The following is a 19,903-nucleotide window of genomic DNA, read 5'->3' on the forward strand; positions in this document are numbered from 1 at the left end:
GAGCCAGAGGACGGAGCTCCTGCGGCCAGGGCCCCTTATCCGCACTGAAAGCTGGCCACCACTGGCCCGACTCACCTGTACCGCCTGGCACGGGGGTCCTGGATCAGAGGGGAGCGCTTCCAGCTTCCGACACTGCTCCATGCGCCTGCAGTGCCTGGCGGCATCTTGCGGCACCTCAGCGCTTCGGCCGCCACCTTTGCAGGGGAGACAGCACAGCTGAAGATATAACTGCTGCACTGGCGGGTTAGCATGGGCTCCAGACTCCGCTCCCGACCTGGGGACACACGGTGAGTCCCTCAGCCTCCTTCTGGAACAGCACTACTAGGTGAACCCAGTAGAGGAGAGAGGGTTCATCGCTTGGGCCGACCACCTACGGTCAACTCTGAGTCTTCTCGGGCTGATGCCTCTCGCCCAAGACAAGTCATTTTTAAGTTGCTGGACTATAATGATAAAGTTGAACTTCTGATTTTTGAAGACTTCTCCGCTGAAATTGCCATGTGATGTAGAGCTTATGGTAAAGTCTGCACTGAGATGTTTAAAGCAAAGAAGTGATTTCAACTTCAGTATCCGGCCACTTTGAAAGTGTTCCATTCAGATGGCTCCTTTTCTACATACCAGACACCTGCTGCAGCAAAGGCCACTCTACAAGATATCTTGAAGGAACCACCATACCCCCAATGCTCTCCTCCTCGTCGCTCTCAATCCCCAGGGGGTCCAAGTGATCCCTCCTCTTATTCTTCACGTCGCAGAAGTAGTCGTACAAGTTCTCCAGGTGACTCCAGGAAATGCCGAAAGTCGGCGGGGAGACGTAGCAGGAGTAGAAGCAGCCAATCATCTTACCCGGACTGAGTATCACCTTGTTTGTCTGCTGTGATTGATAGTTTCTGTTCTTGGGGAAACTCTGGGACTAAGGGGTAGTTCTGTGTTATTCTAGACCTGTATTGTTATAATGTAATTTAATTGTTTCATGAGGTAACCCGCCCATGTCCTTTCTGGGGTCCCTACTCTTTAGTGAGATGTACCTGGAGCCCTTTCCTTTCCCTTTATGTACTGGGGTTTTCTTTCTCTTACCATCCCTCCACAGTACCCCCTCTTCTTCTGGGTTATAGCGGGGGCCCGGCAGATTGTTACATTACTTGGCCAGAATTTTGCCTCTTTTACTTTAACTGGTTTAGTTTATTCCTCATGTCCCCGATGATCCTGAAAGGCGGGCTGTGACCCCTTATTCATGCCAGGGCTCTGGGGTGGGGGCTGTGCCTTCTCACATGTCTGAAAAAAGTGTAGTCCATCACCCAAACTTGGGAAATGGTCTCTCTTGAGATTAACAAGTTCTCCTCTTGGTTAGTTTTGTTTTTTTTCAGTCCTGTCCTCCCTTCTCCACACGTACATGTTCCGTTCTAATCCCGGTCTCCTTGCAGTGGGAGATACTCACAATTGGCCTCCCCTCTTTCTTTCAAGCCTGTCCTCTCCCTATCTGTTCTTGACTATCTTCTCATTCCCACCTTATATCTTTATACCGTTGTCTGGGGAATGTTTCCCCCTTTGTCTTACTTACAGGGGACTAATTATCTGTCATGTGTAAGGTTGTGACATGGAATGTTAAGGGCCAGCGCTCCCCTCAGAAGCGCATGAAGGTTCTGCGTTTTCTGAAGCGTCTTCATTCTGACATAGTCCTTCTTCAGAAGACACATCTACAGGAACGGGACTTTCAGAGGATGCAGAAACTGTGGGTTGGGAAGGTGTTGGGCAGCTCAGCAGTAGGAGGCAAATCCGGAATACTGACACTAATTCATAAGTCTTTCTCTCACATGACCATGATGCGAAGGGCCGCCTCTCCCATTTACAGTTGATCCATAATGGCCACACATACCATATATTTAATGTTTATGCACCAAATGATGATAATAACTCTTTCTTTCAATCCCTAGCGAACACGATCAATGGCAATGCTGGACCGCTTACTATCCTGGGGGGGGGCTTGAACTTGGTGGTTGACCCGCTAGTGGACCGTAGACGCCCCTCAACTTCAAGTGTTCCCTACTGACAGAGGGACTGGGTTCTCCCTCCTTTCCTGACACAAATGGGGTTATTAGACTCTTGGCGACACCTGCACCCGGATGGTTGTGAGTACACTCACTTCTTACACGTACACGGTTCCTGGCCTCGCATTGATTATTTCCTGGTTAGCCCCCTTTTGTGCTCCCGTTTGGGTGCAGTGGACATCTGGGATCTAATCATATCAGACCATGCACTGGTGGCTCTGGAGCTTCTGCCATCGTGTCCCAAAGGCTCAGACTTTTTGTGGCGGTTTCCATCTTATTTAATGAAAGATGAATCTTTTGTGAGTCTTCTTTGGGTTGGTGGCTGGAATTCCAGGCTGACAACGCACCATATATTGACAATCCCTCCCTTTATTGGGAAATGGTGAAAGTAGTGCTAAGATAGGTAAGATTATGTCATATAGTGCCACGGTCAAATGTAAGACTCTGGAGGGTCATGCAATGGCAAGCGCAGCGCTATTGGAAGCAAATTCCTGCTTTTTAGAATCCCCTTCTCCTGATCAAAATCTTAAATGGCAGGATGCAAAATCCTCGTATGAGCTCCGGTTAGACAGGAAGAAGAGGATTTATAGATCTCATTTCGAAGCAGATCTGTTTCGGGATGGTAATAAAGCTGGTCGTCTTATAGCTGGACCCTGGCTCTTACCGCCCCATCTCTCTGATCAACCAGCACGTGAAACTTCTTTCTAAAATCTTGGCGGATTGTTTAGCGAGGTTCTTGCCCTCCCTTGTGGGTGATCACCAGATGAGGTTTGTGAAAACTCGCTCGGCGGTCACCAACATTAGGAAGGTTCTAGTGGTTATGGATAGTATTCGGAGCCAGTCCCAGGCTGGCTCTCACCCCGCTCTGCTTACATTGGATGCCCTTATTGTTCGATCTGGAGATTGAACCCCTGACTCGCTTCCTGATACATTGATATTTATCGGGGCATACAGGTGGGCACCCAGGAGATCAAATTGTCTATGTTCCCAGACAATGTTTTGCTTTATCTCAGGAATCCAGGTGAGGCTGTCCCCAAAATCTTTGACTTTCTATTCTATGCTGGAAGCTTTGTGGGCTACAAGGTGAATGCTGCCAAAAGTATGCTATTGCCCCTGGGCGCTGCCTCTCCTGGATGGCTTCCTGATGCGACTGTGCTGGGGGTGGCGGTGGCCCCTTCCTTTATTACTTATCAGGGCATTCGCATTGGGAAGACACCTGACACGCTATATTCCCTCAACTATGTCCCGTTGTTCCAACGTATACAGGCCAAACTGAGGTGCTGGGAGTCCTTACCGTCGTCCTTCTTAGATAGATGCCATCTAGTCAAAATGATCAGCTTCCCTCATCTCTTATAGCCCCTGAAGATGCTCCCACTCCTGCTAAAGCATACTGATGTTAACCATCTCAATTCTGCCTTTCAGCATTTTCTGTGGCAGGGTAAGCGCCTGTGTATTGCCCTGCAAAAACTTATGCTTTGTAGGGCGGAGGGGGGGAGGGGGGAGTGAATTTCCCGAATATCAGAGGATATCATTTAGCTTGCTTGTTCCGCCATGTGCTAGATTAGATTCATGACTCTAATTATTTTTCTAACTTGATGGTGGAAACTGCGCTTGCCGCTCCCTGGTCCTTATCGGCGCTGCTGCATACCTCTTATGCTAAGCTCCCGACGGGATAAAGGGATCAGTGGTGCTGCAGGACACGATAATAGCGACACGATAGCTTGGAAGGAGGTGCGGTTTTCGGCCTCCCGTTTCTCCTGTACAAATGGATGCCCTTGCATGACCACCCAGAATTCCCGCAGGGTAGATCCTTTTCTTGTTTGCGTTTGTGGATTGCCAAAGGGGAGAGGGTGGGGCGACCGATGCATGGCGAAGACCGTAGATTGCTTTCGCCAGGGGAAATGCTTCACAAGTTTGAACTTCCCCTCTTCTATAGGCTTTATGCCAACCAGGTCCACACCTTCTGCTCCTCCAGACTCAGAGATCTATCTACGGAAGCCCCAGCCCACACCCTAGATGACATTATAGGTAGTGACCCCCGGAGAGTATCGATTTCAGACCTATATTTACATTTTCATAGCCGTTTTTTAAAGCTTGATCTCAAGAAGTTCTTGTGCACATGGGAAAGGTGGACCTGAGATGCTGACATCACTGAGGTTATTTTAGGGGGCAGGGGGGCAGTGCGTAAGAATGTTGTCAATGAAGGGTGGAGGGAGACACATTTTAAAGTGGCCAATGCAGCTTTATACGGGTTTAAAGGGGTATTCGAGGAAAAAAAAATGTTTCAATATATCAACTAGCTCCAGAAACAGATTTGTAAATTACTTCTATTAAAAATCTTAATCCTTTCAGTACTTATGAGCTTCTGAAGTTAAGGTTGTTCTTTGCTCTCTGATGACACCTGTCTCGGGAAACGCCCAGTTTAGAAGATGTTTGCTAAGGGAGTATGCTTAAAAACTGGGCGTTTCCTGATACACGTGTCATCAGAGAGCACTTAGAAAGAAAAGAACAACCTTAACTTCAGAAGCTCATAAGTACTGAAAGGATTAAGATTTTTTTAATAGAAGTAATTTACAAATTTGTTTAACTTTCTGGAGCCAGTTGATATATCCAGGGGTTTTCCTGGATAACCCCTTTAACATCTTGCCTTCCCCATCCTTCCCGGATAGAATTGTCAACTGCCCCAAGTGTAAGGCCCCACTTACTAGTATGACAATAAAGGCCAGAAAAATAGAACAAGCCATGTTTCTACCTCTTCATCCTGACAAGTATATATAGTGCAAATTGCGAATGCTGCAAGTTAATTATTCATCTTACGCGGTAAAGACAGGAAAAGAAATATCCTTAGACAGAAGAACATGGCAGGTTGCTATAGAAACTGTTGATATTGTTACAATTTTTCTTAATAACCTGTATTACAGTATATTAGGATGGGAGAGACGGCTCGGCACAGTGGAGGCCCCATGCTGGGTAGAGATTTGTAATGTACAGTGTTAAGTAACCACTCTGGAAGACAAAATGCAGGAAGTGCTCGGCGTATTCTGTATCTATTCATACTTGCTATCTTGACTTTGAAAAAGGATATAAGATGGAGCTGAAGCATAAAGGGCGCGTTTACCTTTGGACAACATTTTGCGAGTTACATTGAAGGGGTTTTAGAAAAAAAAAGTTGAGTAACTTTGTAAAAATTGTATAGAAACGTGTTTCCCAACCAGGGTGCCTCCAGCTGTTGCAAAAATACAACTCCCAGCATGCCGGGCAGCCAAAGGCATGCTGGGAGTTGTAGTTTTGCAGCAGCTGGAGACACCCTGGTTGGGAAACACATGTATTGGGGCTTATTGACACTATATTATATAGAGCGGATTTTCTTTTCCATATGAATCTAATGGCCAGAATAGAGTTTTTTTTTACACATAAAAAAATATATAAATAAAGCCTTCAAACAATAATGGGCAAAGTATTAGGAATCAAGCATCCAACACAACAAGCAAAAGAAGGTGAACATATATATGTTGTCAGTATTGCCCAATATCAGAATAATAAGCAAATACAAATTGAACAAAAAAAAAAGGGAAAGAGAGAAAGGAAAGGTTAGGAGAGAAGAAGGTGAAAAGAAAGAAGTATGAAGAGAGAGAAAAAAGGGCATAAACTAATATAACGACATATACGCTCAATTATCCTCACAGATCGGGGGTCTACTGGAGACCATCCATCTATAAAACAAAACTTGTCCAGAGGAAAAATAGGCAGACACAGCAGAGAAAGCACAGACATTATCGAACCAAGATATCTAGAATTAGAAGGGGCCATAAAGTCAAGCCAAGGGCTCCCATCAATACTGTTTCTGGAGGTTAAGGGATAAGTGTCTGATCAGATTGGTCGGACCCAGGGCTCAAGTCCTGCAGAAACTCATGGGAACAGAGTTTTTTTTTTTCCTCAGCAAGAACACAGTTCCCATTAGTAGGAGTCCTCCACTCCTAGACATTTTATCCCTTATCCAAAGAATAGGGGATAGCATGTCCGATCGCGGGGGTCCCCTCGGCGGGACCCCCCTCAATCTCCCTGCTGCGGTGCCAGAGGCTTGTGGTGTCATGGCGGCGCGCCCTGATTGCAAATTTATGGGAGGAGGCGTGACATCAAAAGGGGGGTGTGGCTGTGACATCACAAGCCTCCGGTGCTGCATTGCTAGTCATCCGGCATGGAGTAAAGTTTACTCGCAGCAGAGATCCTTGAGACTCCTGCGATCAGACATGTCCTGCCCTATCCTTTGGATAGGGGATAAGATGTCTAGGGACGGAGTACCCCTTTAAGTAGAAATCTTGTGTGAGTTCCCACACTTTTTTTTCCCCAGGACAGCACCACTGGTCAGACCCACAAGTCAGCGCCCTTGGATCTCCTGATAGGGCCTTTCTATTTACTCGTCCTTGGCACACTATGGCTCCTACCTTCCTGAACAACAGCAAGTGACAGCCCACTTAGCGTCAAGGAATGTGGGGACCTGACCGTGCCAAGGATGGGTAGATCGATGGGGCACCGTACATGAGATTTCGGGGGGTCCCACCAGTAGGTCCACCCACAATTAGATGCTTATCCGTCTGATAAGTTCAGTTCCATGGAGTATGCCTTTAATACATTATATGGTGAAATAAAGGGTACTATTACAAACTATAACTCATTCCCCTAAAAACTTGCCCTCATATGGCCAGGTTAATAGAGTAAGACAAAGACAAGAGTCAAGGGTGTAAAAATGAGAACAAAACAAAAATCTAATTGGCTTTGTCCTAATGGGGTCAAAAAAAAAAATAATATATATATATATATATATATATATATATATATATATATATGTGTGTGTGTGTATTTATATTGTTTCACATAAATAAATAAATAAATGAATTAATAAATAAATACATATTCTCCCCTGCTGTATCTGGTTTTCATTACCAGGCACAGGTTTTCTAAGAAATTCCCGACCATTAGATATGTTTATTGATCGACTCATAGCAACGTGAGCTTCACCTGCACAGAAACAAGCTCCAGGGCATTAAATTATTACAGCTCAACAACCCAGAATGACTGTCTAACAAATAATCTAAGAATAGACACTCCGAAGGAGCGACTGCCAGGAGTAATCCTCCACCTTCTCTGTATACAATATTACAAGACCTTATAGAATATTGTATTTCAATACCTTGGGTTATGTAGAGGTCTCCTTTATATTTTATTGCATGACTTTTATGGCCATAGGTTTCATGGCATACAACTGTAAAGATGTTTCCTATCTGAAGCATTTATGTTATATTCATGGGACAACCACCTATCAGGAGAAGGAGAACTCCCTGACCACCATCTGTAAAACTAAAGTGGCCACCATTGGGTTCAGCTCTATCTTTTGAAAATTAGGGAGTGACTTGAGCACTGCTTGTGCACCACTTACGATAGTCCCCTAAATTGATTGATCAAATATTGATCAATTATATTTGGTCAATCAGAGGATCATGATTCACATTGTTGATGGAGTCATACCTCTAAACTATCCCCATGACCTCTCCATCCTGAGAAATGGACGGGGATCCTCCCAGTCAGAGTCATCCTGCAACGTACTGAACATGTGCAGAAGAATCAGTGCAGATTCCAGCTTTAAAGGGGTTATCCAGGAAAAATCTTTTTTTTATATATCAACTGCCTCCAGAAAGTTAAACAGATTTGTAAATTACTTCTATTAAAAAAATCTTAATCCTTTCAGTACTTATGAGCTTCTGAAGTTTAGGTTGTTCTTTTCTGTCTAAGTGCTCTCTGATGGCATGTGTCTCGGGAACCACCCAGTTTAGAAGAGGTTTGCTATTGGAATTTGCTTCTAAACTGGGCGTTTCCCGAGACACGAGTCATCAGAGATTACTTAGACAGAAAAGAACAACCTTAACTTCAGAAGCTCATAAGTACTTAAAGGATTAAGATTTTTTAATAGAAGTAATTTACAAATCTGTTTAACTTTCTGGAACCAGTTGATATATATAAAAAAGTTTTTTCCTGGAATACCCCTTTAAATAGAAGAACTTGCAGGTTTCTAGAAGAATTCAGGTTTCTAGAAGTAGTACCAGTAATAGTGAACAATTGGTCACTAACACTGTCTTTGCAGGCATGTTTGTGCAAAGAGTTTTCCTCTTCCTCACATATAGTCTTTCAGGGTTACAGATTACACAATGTCCCAAATAACAACAATCTGAAAACTGTTATAAAGTCTCTGTTCAAGTTAGAATAAACAATACGATTGTTCTGAGAGGCAGCGCTGGAACCGGGTGAGGTAAGTTCATTACGTTGGGATTGTCTCAATGTGTAAATATTTCTACACAATCACTTTGGAAGGTTGAAATCTTTTAATCACTTAAGAAGGTTAACATTTTTTAACATGTTAAACATTTTGACTGAAAAGGCTCAATCCACTATATCTAGACTTATATGGCAAAACAGAAGACTCAGGAGAGTTCATAAAATATTGCGTTGTCATAGGAGAGTGGGAGGCCTAGGGGTACCTGATCTTAAAGACTATCATCTCGCATGTTTACTAGATCAACTATATCATTGTTGGCACCAACCCTCAGACAAAAAATAAGTAGAAATTAAAGCAGCGTTAAGTAAATCTGCATGTTTAAGGGGCAGATTGTTGATCCCCCCTGCAGACTCATCTACGCAGACCTCTCAAATGTTAGCTATTAAAATGTCAGACTGGGTGTGGCGTCACATTTGTCAAGTGTCAGCTGGTAATATACAGTGTCCCCATCACCTAATCCCCATTGAGGTTCTAGGCCAAGATCTTATTTTTCCTGGCCAGATCCCTCCACAAACAAATAGACATTTCCTTTTTCTATCTGCTTCTGAATAGTAAAGATTCATTCACTAACTCAGCTCCATTCTGTAGGTGGTCAAAGAAATTGTCCCCACCAATAACCCCTCGGCAGGAGGTGATGACCAAAACCCTCCTTAGGTGGTATTATACCCCATCTAGGCTTTCAAAAATGTATCAGAATTGTCCCTCTCTCTGTTGGAGAGGATATGGGCAGATGGGCACCCTCCTGCATAGTCTATGGGACTGTCCCAAAATACAAACACTGTAGCAGATTGTGGGCTCTATTATTTCTTCCTTGATAGGATCCCAGATAAATCTCCAACCTCATTTGGCACTCTTGCTTGTTGACCTTGCCCAGTTCCCCCCCACCCCCCCCCCCCCCCCCTCTAGCAGAACAGTGATAGCGTTTCTTCTGATGGCGACTAAATTGATCATTGCTCGTCAGTGGAAGAGCTCCAATTCACCCCCCTTAACTGAAGTAATGGGACATGTGAATTTCTCATGTTCGGTAGAGAAACTGCTTGCCCTACAAGGACATAACATCCCTAAGTTCCATCATTTTTGGGACCTGTGGATTACTAGCATATACTGAAAATCATAACCCCCTTGTGTTATCTCTCTTACACTCCCCCCGCTTCCTAAATGCTTTTGGGTAATTAGACCACCTGGACAGCCGGACAAGGTTTGTTTACCTTGTTATCTATGTTAATTGATTGTTATATAGTTTACGGTGTCTGGGCACTTCCCTAGACTAGACCTAGCCTGAACTGCTTTGCTTCAACGCAGTCTCTAGCCACTCAACTTCCATCTTATATTCTACTGCAACTGGACGTTGCTTTTTTTCTTTATTTTGTTTTATTATTAATGTAGCGATTGCTTTATTCATGTGTTGTTTAAAATGGAAAACTTTTGTTCAATAAAAATTATTGAATACAATTTTTTTTGGACTGTACGATATGCACAAAAAAAGTTCAATACCTTTTTGTAAAATTTCTATAGGGGCTCATTCACATAGGCATATTATTGCTCTGTATGACTTCTAAATTATATAGAGCTATAACCTACAGTACTTATACTGTACCTCTATATATCATATGATGATGATCATATGGAGACACACAAAGTTTTTTTCTTTCCATATGAATCAAATGGAAAAAAAATGTGCTATGTTATATGGAGGTATCCTCACCTTGAGTTATGAAGGTACAATATGATGACACATGAAGTGCCTATGGCTCTGCATGTTCTCAACCATATAACAAACTGTATGCATTTGACCTGAAAAAGAAAAGCATCACTAAAACATTATTTACTTTCATTTCATTTTATTACATAAACTTTTTTTTTGTGGCACTACGCTCCAAGGATAGACAGCTCTGTGGACTGTAGATTTCTGCTTTTAGACTTTAGACATGTTACTTGAGACCACCCATGCTGACTTGAGATTGATTGTTGAAATTTCCCCCAGAGCTTTAGCTTACCGCCAGGCTTGGACTGTAGACTATGGGACCAAGAGTTGCCTGAAACTTTTTATCTCCTGCTATCCAAGACTTCAGACTGGACCTGTGCGGTTGGGTGCTTGTAGATGTGTGGTTACTGACATTTGCCTTCTCCACAGGTCTCCTTCAGGTTATCACAGACTTCTCCTAACTCCTGTCCACACTGTACCTCAGCTCTAACTAACTAGCTCCTCCCTACCTATACTATATAAGGACTTGGCTCGGGGACCTCCCATTTGGCATCAGGGGCACATGGTTTACTCTGCATTAGCTCCCTTAAAGGCACGTTTGAAATTTATTAACGGCAACATAACAAACACATTAAAAATCAACAGACAATAAACCAAAGTACATTATAATGCGGCACCTTGAGCAGTGGGCCCAGCACAGGCACCTGAGGCAGCATCTACCAAACAGGGCCACATCCTTTACTGGGACACCACAGCTGTATATTGTATACTGTGAGCAGAGAACTCCCCTTACCCAGCTTGTTCCTGGACAGGGCTTGGTCCGGTGTAGCCCCATTTGTTAGAACAACCCGGGAGAAAAGCTGACTGAGACAATCCCATACATTCCTATTGCATTATAACATTGTCTGGCTAAGCACAATTGCACACTCTTCTCACAGAAGAGCACTCGGACCCTAACCAATGAAAACTTTTGACATATCTCTACATCATATCATTTTTTTTTAAGTGACAGTGACAATTTAAGAATTCAGCACCATCTTACCTTTTTTTTTTTTTTTTTAAGGAAATGGTCTTGGATGGTTTTTCCCGCAGCCATGATAAAGTAATAGTGTTGCTCGCGAATATTCACAATACAAATTTTATTCACGAATATCGCATATTCGCGAATATAGCACTATATATTCATAATTACGAATATTCGTTTTTTTTTTGTTGTTTTTTTTTCACAGTACACATCACAGTGATCACCCCTCTCTGCTTCCAGCTTGTGTGGTGTAAAGAAGGCTCTAATACTACTGTGTGAGACTGGCGAGCGAATTTTCGCATATGCGAACATTTGCACATGCGAAAATTAGCATATGTTAATTTTCGCATATGCAAATTTTGGCTTATGGTAATTTCTGATATGCTAATTTTCGCATACGCAAATTTTCACATATGCGAAAATAAAACGCGAATATTATGAATATGCGAATTTAGCGAATATATGACGAATATTCGTTCATATATTCGCGAAATATCGCGAATTCGAATATGACCTATGCCGCTCAACACTATGAAGTATTTAGGTTTTTAGTCATATTTTTGTCTGATGTTATTCCAGGCACCTGCAGGGAGTCAGTTCATATGGATGAATGAAAGTGCATGTTATTTTCTGAGATTTAGTGTAAAGTGTAAAATTGGGGAGAATATTCTAAACTATTCATCTTACAATTGAGAGATGAAAACAGAACAAGTGGCATCTGAGAAAAATGTTGGCAAAATATTTACGTACAGCTTAGATTAATTTCTTATTACAGTTAAAGAGTTTAGAAAAACGGGTCTGTTTACTAAACAAAAACATTGTCTCCTGTTGTTCATATACAGTAGTACATCTTATGGTGCATCTTATCCACAGTCAACTTTCTGATAAACAACTTTAAGGATCATTTCTAGGACTATTGCATGAACTAGAATATTTATATTTTTAAGGTAAAAAAGAGTGTACCTGCCATTTGCAAAAAATATTTATATAATAAAGTAGTTAAAAATGTGTATATTTTTGGGTGAAAAAAATTCTGTCCCTGTAGCTATTGTCTGTGTGTCTCTATGCGGAGATAAAATACAGGAAGTTAGGGCAGGACAAGAAGGGCTCTGTGCAGGCTCTTGGCTTGCCAATCATCCGGGGACAAGTCTCAGTGCACAACAGGGGCGTCTCCAGGGAGGGGGCGAACAGGGTTATAGCCCTGGGTGTAACCCCAATAGCCCCGGGTCTCGGAGGTGCCATTGCTGCTCACTGTTTTAAAGTGCCCGCGTCGCAATTGCGCAGTGGCCACTTTGAGACAGTGAGCCTGTCAGCCGGCTCCGGTCTACCGAGGGAGGTTGCGCAAGTGACCTTCCTCCGCTGACCCACGCATGAGAACAACAGTGACGTGACTCGTCAGAGAAAAGAAGCGCTGCCAGGTGAGTGTGTCTGTGTATGCGTGTCTGTGTTTGTGCGTATCTGTCTGTGTGTGTGTCGGGGACAGGATGGGACTATGCTACGTAATGTGGGGAAACTATGCTACCTAATGTGGGGAATCTATGCAAACTAATGTGGGGAAACCGCTACCTAATGTGAGGAAACTATGCTACCTAATGTGGGGAAAGTATGCTTCCTACTGTGGGGAAACTGCTACCTAATGTGGAAAAACTGCTACCTAATGTGCGAAAACTGCCACCTAATGTGGGGAATCTATGCTTCCTAATGTGAGGAAACTATGCTACCTAATGTTGGGAAACTATGCTACCTAATGTGGGGAAACTATGCTACCTAATTTGGGGAAACTATGCTACCTAATGTGGGGAAACTGCTACCTAATGTGGGGAAACTATGCTACCTAATGTGGGGAAACTATGCTGCCTACCTAATGTGGGAAAACTATACTGCCTACCTAAAGTGGGGAAACTATGCTGCCTACCTAATGTGGGGAAACTATGCTGCCTATCCAAAGTGGTGGAACTATGCTGCCTACCTAATTTGGGGGAACTATGCTGCCTACCAAATGTTGGGGAACTATGCTGCCTACCTAATGTTGGGAAACGGTGCTGCCTACCTAATGTGGGGAAACTATGCTGCCTACCTAATGTGGGGAAACTATGCTTCCTACCTAATGTGGGTAAACTATGCTGCCTACCTAATGTGGGGAAACTATGCTGCCTACCTAATGTGAGGAAACTATGCTACCTAATGTGGGGAAACTATGCTACCTAATGTGGGGAATCTATGCAATCTAATGTGGGGAAACTGCTACCTAATGTGGGGAAACTATGCTATCTAATGTGGGGAAACTATTCTTCCTACTGTGGGGAAACTATTCTTCCTACTGTGGGGAAACTGCTACCTAATGTGGGAAAACTGCTACCTAATGTGGGGAATCTATGCTACCTAATGTGAGGAAACTATGCTACCTAATGTGCGAAAACTGCTACCTAATGTGGGGAAACTGCGACCTGATGTGGGGAAACTATGCTACCTAATGTGGGGAAACTATGCTACCTAATGTGGGGAAACTGCTACCTATTGTGGGGAAACTATGCTACCCCTGCTACCTAATGTGGGGAATCTATACTACCCCTGCTACCTAATGTGGGGAATCTATGCTTCCTAATGTGGGGAATCTATGCTACCTAATGTGGGAAACTATGCTACCTAATGTTGGGAAACTATGCTACCTAATGTGGGGAAACTATGCTACCTAATGTGGGAAACTATGCTACCTAATGTGGGGAAACTATGCTACCTAATGTGGGGAACTATGCTACCTAATGTGGGGAAACTGCTACCGAATGTGGGGAAACTATGCTACCTAATGTGGGGAAACTATGCTGCCTACCTAATGTGGGAAAACTATACAGCCTACCTAATGTGGGCAAACTATGTTGCCTACATAATGTGGGAAAACTATGCTGCCTACCTAAAGTGGGGAAACTATGCTGCCTACCTAATTTGGGGGAACTATGCTGCCTACCTAATGTTGGGAAACTGTGCTGCCTACCTAATGTGGGGAAACTATGCTGCCTACCTAATGTGGGGAAACTATGCTGCCTACCTAATGTGGGTAAACTATGCTGCCTAACTGATGTGGGGAAACTATGCTGCCTACCTAATGTGAGGAAACTATGCTACCTAATGTGGGGAAACTATGCTACCTAATGTGGGGAATCTGTGCAATCTACTGTGGGGAAACTGCTACCTAATGTGGGGAAACTATGCTATCTAATGTGGGGAAACTATGCTTCCTACTGTGGGGAAACTGCTACCTAATGTGGGAAAACTGCTACCTAATGTCGGGAATCTATGCTACCTAATGTGAGCAAACTATGCTATCTAATGTGGGAAAACTGCTACCTAATGTGGGGAAACTGCTACCTAATGTGGGGAAACTATGCTACCTAATGTGGAGAAACTATGCTACCTAATGTGGGGAAACTGGTACCTATTGTGGGGAAACTATGCTACCCTTGCTACCCAATGTGGGGAATTTATGCTACCCCTGCTACCTAATGTGTGGAATCTATGCTTCCTAATGTGGGGAATCTATGCTACCTAATGTGGGAAAACTATGCTACCTAATGTTGGGAAACTATGCTATCTAATGTGGGGAAACTATGCTACCTAATTTGGGGGAAACTATGCTACCTAATGTGGGAAACTGCTACCTAATGTGGGGAAACTGCTACCTAATATGGGGAAACGATGCTACATAATGTGGGGAAACTGCACTACCTAATGTGGGTAAACTGTGCTACCTAATGTGGGGAAACTATGCTACATAATGTGGGAAACTGCTACCTAATGTGGGGAAACTGCTACCTAATGTGGGGAAACGATGCTACATAATGTGGGGAAACTGCACTACCTAATGTGGGGAAACTGTGCTACCTAATGTGGGGAAACTATGCTACCTAATGTGGGGAAACTATGCTGCCTACATAATGTGGGGAAACTATGCTGCCTACCTAATTTGGGGGAACTATGCTGCCTACCTAATGTGGGGAAACTATGCTGCCTACCTAATGTGGGGAAACTATGCTGCCTGCTTAATGTGGAAGAACTTTGCTGCCTACATTGACTCTGTTGGTGAAGAGGTGGGGGTAGAGGTGTTGGCCACACCACGACCCCACCACCATCTGTTGTCCCTCTGTAGATGTAGAAAAACTACAACTCTCAGCATGCCCAGACTGGGCTTGCTGGGAGTTGTAGTTTTGCAACGTCTAGAGGCACCTTGGTTGTAAAACAACACTGCATTGAAAGGCTCCCAAGAGAGTGTTCCACAACAAGGGTGCCTCCAGGTGTTCCAAAACTACAACTTCCAGCATGCCTTGACAGTCAAAGGCTGTTTGAGCAAACTGAGAGTTGCAGTTTTGCAACTGCTGAAGGTACCCTGGTTGGGAAACACTCACCTACTGTCATACTGGGCTACCTATACATGCCTACTTAACTGCCTAGCTACATACATACCTGGTGAAAGACATGGTGGTTGATGGGCGATATGTGTCACTAAGGCTCCTGGTCCTGATGCAGACTGACACTGTGACCGTAGTATGGCTGGAAGGCCAATCCAGGATTTGCTAGTTGCAGCTCCCACTGCCAGAAAGAGAGCTGAGAGTGGAATTCGTCCCTGAGAGTTTGGAACTGGTGAGCAGACTGCCTGCAGGCCTGGAAAAGACTTGCTTGATGCCGCATGGCGCATGGCAAGACAAACACCTAAGGAACGCAGGTGGACTTTCTGTTACTTTTTCCTTTGTTCGACATTTAAGACTGTTTGCTGTGTGCCAAGTGTGAATAAAACACAGAACTTTGATTTGAAAGCCCTGTTTCCGTGCCTTTATACTGCATCTGTATGCAAATAACAGCAATGAATACAGGTTCATTTTTGCTTGCAACTTACAGTACACCATTTTAACCTTTTATTTAGTTACACAGAATGAGGAATTATCCTCTAACATTTGGCATAATGTCACATCAGGGTAGGGAGCAGTCCAGATCTGAACTCACCCCAAACCATGGTCCCTACCTATTTGGATGATCCACCCTTAATGGCAGCCCCTAACTGGGTGATGGTCCCTACACTGGTGCAAGTAATCAGAAAAGGCCAAGTAAGCAACACACAGGCAATAAAGGTACCAAATCAGCAATCAAGAGGTTAAGCAGTGAATAGCCAGAGATTCAAAATCTAGGAGGAAGACTAGTACAAAAGCAGAACATAAAGCAGGGCAAACCAGGATCAAACCTAAAGAGTGGCATAGTACAAAGTCAGCAGACAAAGGCATGGTCAGGTCAGGTTAAATCACAGGAGAGATTCACAGGGAACAGGAATGCTGGTGAAGGGAAAAATACACAATCATGGGCATCTGACTTGAGCAGCTTCCTAGTTTTTAGATATTCCACTCTTAGGAGGTGTGAGCGGCACCTGAGCAGGGCTGTCACCAATATGATGTGCAGCTCTGCACTGAACGGAGCTGGTTATGACAGATAACTTTAAAGAGCCTGGTGGGTTTGATACTGCCCCTGTCTGCACTCCACTAGTTCATGCTACATTACTCTGGACTTGGATAAACAGGTCTCTCTAGGCCTAAGAACAGACAGTCTCTTACTATAACTAGTCTTACCCTCTAACACAGACCTAACTCTCTTAAAATTACCCAGAAATGGCTTCCAAATGGAAGAGTCTCTCCTTCTTACTATCCATTGGCTTCTTTTACAGTGACAACACTCTGGTCTTGTTAGCACCCCTCAGAAACTCTTTGGTCTTTCCATAGGTCTTTTGAATCTCTGACCATCTCAAAGAGATTTCTTGGACGAAGCTGCAGCTTTTCCCTCAGACTTTCCGTTTCTCTCGATACTCCATCTTGTTGCATTTACACACTCTGTGCAAGCTCCTCAGACACCTCATGTGGTCTGCTTCTCCTGGCACTTCTAGCGCTAAACTCAACCTATTATGACTTAACCTGGCCTCACCTAACCAGCATTGTGGTCCAGAGCTCAGGTCCACAACTCCTCCTCCTCGAGGCCAGTCAGCACTTTATAACATACGAACAAGGCACATAGCGTGTCCACACTTATCTCTTACTATAAGTACTTGTGCACATGACTAAGTTTTCTGTTGGAAAAAGCCATTGTGGAGTTTGTAACAGAAATCATAAGCATTCTCTCATATTTCTGTTGAGGATTTTCAATGTTTTCTACAGATTTGTGTAAAGCTTTTGATTAGGGTTAGCACCATTCATTGGTTCTAACATGTGTCCAGGTGTCATGGAGTCCACACGATCCCTCGTCCAAGAAGTGACAAGTCTTTTTTATTTTCTTGTGATGCAGCCTTTGGCTGTCCATGCATGCTGGGTGTTGTAGTTTTGCAACAGCTGGAGGAAGACTGGTTGGGAAATGCTGGTCTATGCAAGCAGGGGAATTTATTAGGAACATACAGCTATAAAATAAATTATGCTTTGCAGTTATTATAAAGGTTGGGGAGGGCATCATAAAATACCGTACTTGCTGCCAGTTACACCTTCTTAAACAAGTGTCTAGCTAGATAATATAAATGTAGCACATTATCAGTCAGTATACCAGGGGTTTATAAATATATCCAGTTATCTGGAGCTGTTGACGTGAGGAAACTCTTCCGTCCATAGCTGTAGAATGAAATGTGAAAAAAAAAGAAAAGTCTATCACGTTGTTACCGGTGCTCGGCATGCCTGAGTTACGTGACACCCATGAAGAGCCTGATGGCAGCCGTAATCATTATCATGTCGTCAGTCACAAAGTGCATAGAAGACACTGACAAGAGTCATTGTGAGAGCAAAGAGGGACCGTCTGCTAACACTGTACACAGAGAACACTTATCCAATATTGTTTGATCACATGGTATGCTTTACGTTTTGTGGCCTACGGAAATGAATATAGAAATAACAATTTTTCCTGGTCACGTCCACGGTCAGCTCCGTGATGTGCGTAGATATTTTCTCATTTCTAGCTTTCAGATGGCCTTTAAATCTTTCTCATATGCTATATTGTCTCATTGCTATGCTGCTTCGTTCTTAACCATATGAGTGAACAGGTCACTGTCTCCCACGAGATGAAGATAATACAAAGATAGGGGTTTACCTCTAGCATTGCACATCTGGACAAAGAATGGGTGTGCAGATAGAGTTGCTCTAACCAGGAGATGTTGCGATCAACATGCAACATATTTGAGCGTACCTGTCATATCATATGTTACTCACTAGGCCATGCAGCTGCTTTACATATCTTTCTTATGTATCTAGCTTCTGTATTTGGCTCACAAATTCCTCTGCTCTGCTGCTCACTCATTGTGACATCTAATGCTCAGGAAGATGTGTTACTGAGGCAAACACTGAGCCCGCCCTCACTTACAATACACTCACTTCCTCTTGCTGTGCTGGTTCTCTTCATCCAAGCACTGCAGGCTGCTATGTAACCTCCTTCTCTCTGTTTTCAGACAGGAGTCAGAAATACAGGACAGGAGTGAGCCCATAGGAGTACTAGTCACACCCTCACTTCCTCCCTGAGTCTGCTGTGCTGTGCTGTGTCTCTTCATCCAGTCACTACAGGCAGCTCTGCAACACATGTTGCCCGTGACTAACGCCAAACCTCATGTGATCACACAGACTGCCAGATGTCCCATCTCAGAAGTCATATAGACTTAAATGGAACTTCTGTGATGGGATGTCCGGCAGTCCATCTGATCACATGAGTTTAAGAGAATATCTCAGACAATGTGATTGCGCTTTTAATTTACCTCTATCCTGCTGCTGGCCATCCTGTAACACTTTAAATATGGGTGGCTTGTCCTTACTGCCCATATGTGAAAAAAAGTAACTGCTTCTCGCAAAACCAGCTCCCTCTTACTAGCTACCCTGGGATCAATCCTTAACCAGTTCATCATGCCTGTAAGCATATTGGCAATCAAATTTGGAATCTGATTGATTATTATTTGTTTTCTCAAAAAAACGGTGCATACAGACAGAAACTTATAATGCATGAACTAAGCTACAGAAATCAGCCAAAACACTGACAGGAACAGAAGGTCCATTGACTTATGTAAATGTTATCTCTATGTATGGGTAGTGATGAATCCTAAACTACAATAACCTCATTCATATTTCATTGGAATGTGCAGATCTTACAGAATTCTGTTTCTTTTCATCTTCCGCAGAAGAAACGTGTTGTGCTGAAGGTGCAGGACCCATGTCCTCTGCTAAATATCCTCTTATTAAAGGTACAGCCAAGCTGAGTGCACAATACACATTGGAGAAGAGTGCAACTTACAAAACACTTTCCAGCTATTGTAAATCCCCCCACCCCCCCCCCCCCCCCCCAAAAAAAAAAAAAATTAAAAACACTGGGACTTATATAATCACTGTCATTTCAAACAACTTCCCTCCATGTGACCTATGCCTATGATTTCAAACATATTTATAATTACTTAATTTACCAAAAGTGACTCCTTTGCCCCTCAAAAAATGCAAAGAATGAAAAATGCAGAGAATGAAAAATAACTGTGCACCATGGAAGGGCACAATAACAAGTGAGAATGCTAAAATCACCTTGTCAAAACCATGCAGAAACAATTGGTTTGTTTTAAAGGGCAACCTTTACACTGATTTCTTTCTTTCTTTCTTTTTAATTGTTGATTTGTTTCCTAAGAAACTTTCAAAATAATCTTTATTCAAAATTTTCTCCAATTGACCAGAGATAGATAGATAGAATGAAGATAGATCTATGATAGAATGAAAAAGAGAGAGGGAGAGAGAGACAGGTAGATGGATTAAAAAAAATAAAAT

General features: G+C 43.2%; 1 long non-coding RNA gene across 3 annotated transcripts in view; it reads right to left on the reverse strand.

Moving 5' to 3' along the window:
* Window positions 1-19,903, reverse strand: part of LOC130284424 (uncharacterized) — a 42,594-nt gene that overhangs the window by 18,994 nt on the left and 3,697 nt on the right. The window lies entirely within an intron of this gene.

Source organism: Hyla sarda, chromosome 8 (assembly GCF_029499605.1).
Source record: "Hyla sarda isolate aHylSar1 chromosome 8, aHylSar1.hap1, whole genome shotgun sequence".
Taxonomy (NCBI): Eukaryota; Metazoa; Chordata; class Amphibia; order Anura; family Hylidae; genus Hyla; species Hyla sarda.